This window comes from Juglans regia, chromosome 10 (assembly GCF_001411555.2).
Source record: "Juglans regia cultivar Chandler chromosome 10, Walnut 2.0, whole genome shotgun sequence".
NCBI lineage: Eukaryota > Viridiplantae > Streptophyta > Magnoliopsida > Fagales > Juglandaceae > Juglans > Juglans regia.
In genome coordinates, this window is record NC_049910.1 from 32500974 (window position 1) to 32511148 (window position 10175).

Consider the following 10175-nt stretch of genomic DNA (forward strand, 5'->3'; position numbering starts at 1 on the left):
ATTTAATTTTTAGCTATTCCATTCACATAAATCTACATATTAGAATAGTTATTTTTTCATTATATAATAATAAAATAATATAAGATGAATTTAGTTTTTGTTATTCACATTAAATTATACATTTCTTTATTATATAGTAATAAATAACTAATAATTTTAAAAATATTTAATTTTTTTAAATATTAATTAATTTTTTATTATATTTTACTATTCTACCTATTATATATTAATTAATAATCATATTCTTATTAAATTAATATATTACTAACTCAAATTAATATATCAATTGTAATAAAATATGTGATAAAAATAAATTGATAGAGAAATAATTAATAAAATATGTATTTGATGTATGTACAGTAACTTCCAAATTTGAAAAATTTTTTGAAAGTCACTGTAACTAAATTTCAAATATTTAGAATTTGACTAATCCAATGTGAGCATATTTTACTTTCTAATAGTTAAATACTCACTGAATTTAACTTTTAACTAACCAATGAGAGTGCTCTAAGACCTAAAATAGAGAACTAATAATAATAGCAATTATAAAAATCAGGGGTGTTTATGTCAATTCGAGACCTTTTTTTTTTTTTTTTTCCCTATGATCAGTTGAGACAAAAGGCATGTTTTCCCGTTACACGACTTCAATCTTAAAAGTGGGACCACAGTGTCCCCTACACTTTATATAAAAGCCCATGTCGATTCCTTACTAAGTTACTTCCCTGAAAACTATACTGAAAACTCTTAACCCATGTCGATTCCTTATTTCCCTCCTAAATCCCAGTCCGCCCGGAGAATTCGCCGGAAAACTGGGTTCCGGAAACGTTGTTTGCTAATGGCAAAGCAGCAGAAAACCCGGTTCTACATCTTCGGACGCTGCATCTCTATGCTCATGTGCTGGCACGACCACGCTATCCCAGATTAGCTACCTAGCTAGTAGCCTAAAGTCACTTGCTTTTTTTTTAATGCTGCCATACTTATATGCAGCCATCCAAGTTAGTCGTTCAAGTTGCAGAATCAGCGGGCCGGGGACATGCTCCTGCTATATATTTCAATGCCTCGAGAGGCAGAAGACCCAGATGAAGACTGGAAATGGAAGAAAAACTAGTCAGAGCTAACCACAGAGGATGATTCATGGAGCAGAGGGTGTTGAAGTCCATGCCCTGAGCAGTCATTGTTGACTGCTCAGCGCTTAACCCTCAACCCCCAGCGCCCAACCACCTAATGAATGCAACAATAAATGCGTTCATACGTGAAGTAATGCGCCTATAAATTAAAGCTTCAGACGAGAGCATCATACACCCAAAGAGAAAAGAAAAGAGAGAGAGCCGAGAGAGCTCTGAGAGAAAAGAAGAGAGTTGAGTTGAGTGGAGTGTGATCCTCCTCCTCTGTAATATTTTCTTGTGTTTCACTATTTATTAGTGAAGCTCTTTTCTGTGGATGTAGGCAGTTGCCGAACCACGTTAAATTTTTGGTGTCACTGAGTGCATGAGTGTACTCTTTTATTACCGTTTTTATCCCTTCCGCTGTGTTGATTTCCCCAACAAGTGGTATCAGAGCGTTTGTTGGAAGAAGTTTTTTACAGAAAACTCGATTTTAGTGTGTAGCTCAGTTTTCAAATTTGAGCATACCAATGTGTTCGTCTCATCCAGACAAGAAAAGCGGTGGAAACCAGAGGCCAAACGGATGCCGCACGCGCTCCCACGCGCCGTCTGAAGATCGGAGAGTGAGACCCACTCTCGACACGCGTCCCACGCGCCAAGTAGAGTCTCTAGCGCGTGATTCCCACGCTCATACACGCGCCACACGCGCTCCAGAGTAGACTTGCGCGTGAATTTCACGCGCCCTGACGTGTTCTTGACTTCATAAAGCGCGTGAGGGACACGCGCCTACGCGTTCCACGCGCACCAGAGGTGTTCAGGCGCGTGAGGTACACGCGCCTACGCGCTGTTTGTCGCGCCACGCACTGCACGCGCGACAGAGTTCCTGTTTTGGTTCTTTTGCTCATTCCTTGTGCTATCTGAGTCCGATTTTGACGAAACAAGACTCGTTTCCAACAAAATCAGACGTTCCGGACACAACGGTGCTGTCCGTTTTGTGATATTCCACCTCAAAGATCCTGTACTTGTATTTTGTATTTAGAACAGTCTAAATCCATGGAGGATTCAGCATCAGGCGCCATGATAAAGCTGACTGCCTCAAACTACAGTCTTTGGAGACCTCGAATGGAGGATCTCTTGAACTGTAAAGATCTGTTTGACCCTTTGGAAGATGAAGGGAAGAAGCCAGATGAAGTTACGGATCAAGTGTGGAAAAAGATGCACAAGAAGACTATTGGTCAGATCAGGCAATGGATTGACCATAGTGTTTTTCACCACGTGGCCCAGGAGACGGATGCATATAACCTCTGGAAAAAGTTAGAGGATATGTATCAGGCTAAAACTGCTCGAAACAAGGCCCTCTTGATGAGACGGCTTGTTAACTTGAAGTTGAAAAACGATACCTCTGTTGCCGAGCATACTAGCGAGTTTCAAAACCTAGTTAACCAGCTCGGGTCCGTCAACCTGAATCTTGGCGATGAAGAACAAGCCCTGCTACTTCTCAGTTCATTACCAGACAGTTGGGAGACGCTGGTAGTCTCCCTAAGTAACTCTACTCCAGATGGCAAACTTACCATGACGATGGTTAAGGATGCCCTGTTTAATGAGGAGGCCAGACGAAAAGAGACAAGCATGAATCAAACTCATGCCCTTGTCACCGAGAGTAGAGAAAGGCCTCAAGGTAATGATAGAGGGAGAAGTGGAGGCAGAAACAGAGGGAAGCCTCAACCACGTGGGAGGTCCAGCAGCAGCAAGAACCAGCAGACGGGTAACATAAAATGTTACCACTGTGGCAAAGAAGGCCACATGAGGAAACACTGCCGCAAGTTTTTAAGGGAGCAAGGTCAAAGCAGTAAGCTGAAGAAAGAAGATGGTGAAACCCTTGTCACTCTTTCTGGAGATGTGGCAATACTCTCCACCAGTGACGAGACGTGTCTGCACGTTGCAAGCCATGATGTTGAGTGGGTGGTAGACACAGCAGCATCATACCACGCCACTTCCCACAGTGAATTTTTCACTACGTACAAAGCAGGAGACTTTGGTACGGTAAGGATGGGGAATGCCAGTTCCTCGAAGATCGTGGGTGTTGGCGAAGTGCAGATAAAAACCAACGTTGGTTGCACCATGGTGTTGAAAGATGTTCGACACATTCCTGACCTTCGGCTCAACCTGATTTCCGGGACAGCCCTTGATCGACAGGGCTATGACAGCTACTTCAGCAAAGGCACTTGGAAGCTGTCACAAGGTGCCATGGTTGTCGCCCGAGGACATATTTGCGGTACGTTGTACAAGACCCATGTGAAGATCGGTTCTGATAGCCTCAATGCAGTGGAAGACGAGGCATCACCGAATCTGTGGCACAAGAGACTCGGACACATGGGTGAGAAAGGGTTAGATACGCTTGCAAAGAAGGCACTTATCAAAATTGCCAAAGGAACAGCGTTAAACCCTTGTGAGTACTGTTTGTTTGGCAAACAATGTAGAGTCTCGTTTAAATCCTCTACGAAGAGAAGATCAGAGTTGTTGAGTCTGGTACACTCTGATGTATGTGGTCCCATGGAAGAAGAGTCATTGGGAGGTAACAGATATTTCGTGACATTCATTGATGATGCTTCACGAAAGGTCTGGGTATATGTTTTGAAGTCAAAGGATCAGGTCTTCGAGCACTTCAAGAATTTCCACACCCTAGTGGAAAGAGAGACGGGAAAGAAGTTGAAGTGCCTGCGAACGGACAACGGAGGAGAATATGTCTCCAAAAGGTTCGCTGCATACTGCGCTGATCGCGGTATTCGACATGAGAAGACGGTCCCATATACCCCTCAGCACAATGGTGTAGCCGAAAGAATGAACCGGACCATCATTGAAAGAACAAGATGCATGCTCAGTATGGCCAAGTTACCAAAGCCATTCTGGGGTGAAGCTGTTCTAGCTGCCTGTTACCTGATCAACAGATCACCTTCTGCACCACTGGAATTTGAAATTCCTGAGAAGGTTTGGTCTGGAAAAGATGTCTCTTACTCTCACCTGAGAGTGTTTGGGTGCAAAGCCTTTGCACACGTATCCAAGGAGCTGAGACAAAAGCTCGATGTCAAGTCAACTCCATGTATCTTTGTTGGATATGGAGATGAAGAATTCGGATACAAGTTATGGGATCCAGTGACAAAGAAAATTGTCAGAAGTAGGGACGTTGTGTTCCATGAAAACCAGAACATAGGAACTGAAGCTTCATCAAGAGAGCTTAGTTCCGATACTCCAAATCCTGCACCATTACAGTCCGCCACAGATAATGAGGAAATGCAGGATCGAGATCCAGAAGCAGAAGAAGAAGCTCAGGGTGTCGAGCAGGGGGAGCAAGAATCCTCTCCACCAGCAGCTGGTGTACCACCACAAGGGTTAGATGGTGATGAACCTCCTTTGGTTGATGAACCAAGAAGATCGGCAAGAGGCCGCCTACTGATTCCGTCGAGGAGATATCCGGAATCAGACTATATTCTGCTTACTGATGAGGGGGAGCCAGAGAGTTTCCAGGAAGTTCAAACTCATGCTGATAGAAGCCTATGGGTGCAGGCAATGCAAGAAGAGATGAGTTCTTTGCAGAAAAATCAGACCTATGAGTTGGTGAAACTTCCTGAAGGAAAGAAAGCCCTAAAGAACAAATGGGTGTTCAAGCTGAAGAAAGATGGCCAAGGAAAGCTGATGAAGCACAAGGCCAGATTGGTTGTCAAAGGATTCCAGCAGAAGAAGGGAATCGACTTTGACGAGATATTTTCTCCGGTGGTGAAAATGATGTCGATCCGAGTCATACTCGGATTGGTAGCCAGCTTGAATTTGGAACTCGAACAGATGGATGTGAAGACAGCCTTTCTCCATGGAGGTTTGGAGGAGGAGATCTATATGGAGCAACCAGAAGGGTTTGCAGCTCCAGGGAAAGATCACTTAGTCTGCAGGCTGAAGAAGAGTCTCTATGGCCTCAAGCAAGCGCCGAGGCAATGGTACAAGAAGTTCGACTCATTCATGATGAGTCATGGTTACAAGAGACTTGTTGCAGATCAGTGTGTCTATGTTCGAAGGTTCCAGAATGACAAGTTTGTCATACTCCTTCTTTATGTTGATGATATGTTAATCGTTGGTGAGGATAGGTCCATGATTAACAAACTAAAGAAGGAACTATCCAAGTCCTTTGACATGAAGGACTTAGGCCCAGCACAGCAAATTTTGGGCATGAAGATTGTTCGTGATAGGAAAGTCAAAAGGGTGTGGCTATCACAACAAAAATATGTTGAACAGGTCATTAGACGTTTCAACATGGGAGATGCTAAGCCAGTCAATACTCCACTTGCTAACCACTTCAAATTGAGCAAGAGCTCGTGTCCTTCTTCAAAGAAAGAGATTGAAGAAATGGAAGCAATCCCCTACTCTTCAGCAGTAGGAAGCCTAATGTATGCAATGGTTTGTACCAGACCAGATATTGCTCATGCTGTAGGCATGGTGAGCAGATTCCTTTCAAATCCAGGAAAGGATCATTGGGAAGCAGTCAAGTGGATTCTCAGGTACCTGAAAGGTACATCGAATATGTGCTTGTGTTTTGGGGAGCTAAACCAGTTTTGGAAGGCTATACAGATTCAGATATGGCAGGAGATCTGGATAGCAGGAAATCTACTTCGGGATTTCTCTTCACCTTTGCAGGAGGAGCTGTCTCTTGGCAGTCCAAGTTGCAAAAGTGTGTTGCTTTATCCACAACAGAGGCAGAGTACATTGCCGCAGCGGAAGCTGGGAAAGAGATGCTGTGGATGAAGCGTTTTCTCCAAGAACTAGGAGTTAGTCAAGAGGACTACAAGGTACATTGTGATAGTCAAAGTGCTCTAGATTTGAGCAAGAATTCAATGTACCACTCCCGCACCAAGCATATTGACATCCGCTATCATTGGATACGCGAAGCGATGGAACAACAGCTGTTGAAGCTTGTGAAGATCCATACGAAAGAGAATCCAGCAGACATGCTGACGAAGGTGGTTACAAGTAAGAAGCTTGAGTTATGCAGAGACATAGCTGGGATGGAGAACATATAGGTAAATGGGCATGGAGGGGGAGAATTGTTGAAGTCCATGCCCTGAGCAGTCATTGTTGACTGCTCAGCGCTTAACCCTCAACCCCCAGCGCCCAACCACCTAATGAATGCAACAATAAATGCGTTCATACGTGAAGTAATGCGCCTATAAATTAAAGCTTCAGACGAGAGCATCATACACCCAAAGAGAAAAGAAAAGAAAGAGAGCCAAGAGAGCTCTGAGAGAAAAGAAGAGAGTTGAGTTGAGTGGAGTGTGATCCTCCTCCTCTGTAATATTTTCTTGTGTTCCACTATTTATTAGTGAAGCTCTTTTCTGTGGATGTAGGCAGTTGCCGAACCACGTTAAATTTTTGGTGTCACTGAGTGCATGAGTGTACTCTTTTATTACCGCTTTTATCCCTTCCGCTGTGTTGATTTCCCCAACAGAGGGGCTGCTTTTCATCAGAGGATTTCTCGTTTTCAATATATATACAGTATTATTTTCCTCAAAAAGAGTTATGGATATACTCTGTTTCAAAGTCTCGGTGTGCATGTGGTAATTGATCTATGTACTCTTTAATGAGTCAACTGAGGGGAAATAAAAAGAAAGAGAGACAAAAGGTTTCAGAAGCGAGTCGACGTACTTTGGGTCTAAGATTAATACTGGTTTATCTCCTTTGCATGTTCTTTGGATAGAGTTCGGTTTCATGGCTTAGTTAAATATAAATATTTACGATTTTAATTTGTTTTGTTCATTGCTAAGGGCTTTTATTTTGTTTTTCGTTTTCCTTGCCTTTTCTCCAAACGTGTTTGTTGACGAGCGGTGCTACTCTCACCGTTGGGAGCTTTCACTGGGCTCCCGCTAGTGGTTTTGGAATGAGTTTTTTTTTTTTAAACATTTAAATATATTTTAAAAAGTAAAAAAATTCAAAATATTATTAAAAAATACTTACATAAAAAAAATAATAAAAATAAAATAAAAAATTCATTGCAGTAAAAACTAAGAATAGAAACATTTGTAACGTGATTTACAAGATCTTTTTGAAGTTGATTGTGAACAGGATGTCAAAGGTTATTGAAGGGCTGATTTCCTCGGAACAAGGAGCATTTGTGAAAGGTAGGAGTATGTTTCAAAATATCTCCCTCGCTCAAGAAATGATTAAATTACTACATCGGAAATATGAGGGTGGGAATGTCTTGATGAAAATTGATATAAATAAGGTATATAATAGGGTGAATTGAAAGTTTTTGTTGCATGTTTTGCATGGCTTTGGTATTCTGGAAAATTTTTGTGCTTTGATAATGAATTGTGTGATGACGCCATGGTTTTCAATTATGATGAATGACATGTTTAAAGGCTTTTTTTTAAGTCGAAGAGGGGCTTAGACAAGGGGATCCGCTCTCCCCTTATTTATTTATAATTATGGAGGAGATAATTTCTCAGATGATAAAGCTAAAAGAGACTGAAAGAAAGATTAAGTTGTTCTCTCATTCGGTAAATGCTCCCATTGTTTCGCATCTTCTTTATTTCGATGATATTGTTTTGTTTGCAAATGCTTCGAAAGGAACAGTAACATGCTTGATGGAAGTTTTGAAGCACTATGAAGTATGGACAGGGCAAAAGGTTAATTTTGATAAATTAGCTATTTATTTTTCTAAGAATTTGTCTGCTCATTGTTCTAGAGAAATTATGAAGGAGACTGGTTTTTCTCAAGGCCAATTTCCATTTTATTATTTGGGGGCTCCAATTGTTGATAGAAGACTTAAAGTCAAACACTTTGATTTGTTAGTGGAGAAAGTGAAAAATAAATTAGCATGCTAGAAAAATCGTCTATTGTCGCAAGGGGGGAGGCTGATCTTGTTGAGGCATGTTCTTTCTAGCATGCCAATACATCTTTTATCAATTCTTCCAATGCCGAAGTTAGTGATTAAGAAGTTACAGAGTTTGTTTTCAGCTTTTTTCTGGGATGAAAATGAGGGAAAAAGGAAGAGAAAATGGAGAGTGTGTAATAAATTGTGTTCTAGTGGAAGAGGGGGGTATTGGGGTTAGAAAATTGGGGAAAATACAGCGTTCTTTATTTCTTAAATTTGGGTGGCAGGTTTTGGCGCAAGAGTCCTTATGGGAAAGATTTTTTCAGGCCAAATTATGGTAAGAGTAGTATTTTCCTTTGTTGACAGTTTAACTGATAATCAAGAACTGGACAATGAAATTAAACTAAAACATAAAGGCAATAATAAGTCATGAAATGAAAACGAAGCTCTCCTATTTTAGGAAGAGAACATAAATCTTCCAATTTATAATGAAATGATTTTATATAATATATTATATTTATTTTATAATAAAAGTAATTTTATAATTTAACATACTATATAAAATCACATCAATTTATAAATTTATTTTTGTAAAATTTCTTTATTACTAAAATATTTCTCTTACTTATGCATGCACTAGTGAAGTGATAACGTGGATTCTATAATATTTATTATCTATTTAATTCTATCCAAAATATTTGAGCTTTGTTATTCATAATCTCATAGTACATCCCACTATTTTTTTTTAATTTTCTTAACATTTTTATTGGTTTTATTTTTATTAAAACTAATTGAATTATTCTACTAATCATTCATATACCACATATTTAGTAAGAAAAAAATAAAAAATTATATATGATATATGATGCAAAAATGATAAATGAAATTTTTTAAAATATTTGTATAACGTAGAATGATAAATATTATAAGTAATATTTGTCGGCTGAAAGCTTTAATTTCGGAGAATAAAATTGATTTGATTTGGTATTCTTGGCTGTTGCTGAGCTGCCATTGAGATGAGAAAGTCAAGCTTAAAGCCGCCGAAGAAGGGAAAAATTGAAAATGGTAAGTCTTTTTAAGCACTGGCATTGGCGAATGGATGTTCATATTTTGGCTATGTAATGTTATATATAGTTGTGAAATGTGTAAGTATTGTGCAGTCATTTTAAAAATTAAAAGGATACACTATTAAAAAATTAATTTCTTTTCATGTGAATCCTATATTTATTCATTTTTTTTAAAATGACTACACGACGCTTGCAGACTCACAACTGCAAATATCATTTTTCTTTAACTGAATAAAATTTTCAACTAGCCATATAAGCTACAGTCAATACAAAGCTTCCTCCATCTTTGATTTAGTATTGTTCATAGTCATAACAAATATTTTATTCCACTTTATTATTATTAAAGAAATAATATTATATTATTATTTTGACTTATAATTTACCTAATTTAATGTGGGGTTATACTTGAATAGCTTTAGCTTTTAGGCAAAACATATTTTAGCCAAATTTTGACTTTAGTTTTAGCTAGATCATTGTCAATACGCTAGACCAAAAGAAAACCCGAGTGCTGCAAAGTCAAATCGTTTGAATATAGAAACTATTTCATCTCATCATTATAATTTTATCAAATTTTCACACAAAATATAATAAACAATTTAACTATTTGAAATCTAAGAAAAGTAATAAAATTAAACAAAAATCATCTCATCTCATATAAAATCATTTCATCTCATCTTCATATCCAAACGAGCCCTTAGGAATAGGAGTCCTTAAAGGAGATGTTAATTCCAAACGAACCCTTAGGAGATATTAAAGAATAAATCTTCTTCACACACTACTGTGTGAAGAAGCCCCAGCACACCTAACGTGCTAGGGTGAAAAAAAAAAAATAATAATTTATGAAGGATGTGTTGCGGCTTCCGGCTGATGCACAACATAGCCCGATATTAAAACTCTTGAGGTACTCTTGAGGTTGAGTGGGCAGAAATTGAATTCAACTCTAACAAATGACATTTTGAAATGAATCGAAACTTTTTAAAGATATAACTTTAAAACACAGCTCCAATCCAATTCGGCTATGCCTAGCCCATCTTTCACGATTACCAAAGGAAGTTGTACCTAGCAAGCCCGAAAATGATCCAGCATTTGCCTCTTTTTGTTAGAAGCTCAGATCGTGAGGGGATAGTGAAAGGAGATGATTTGAGCATT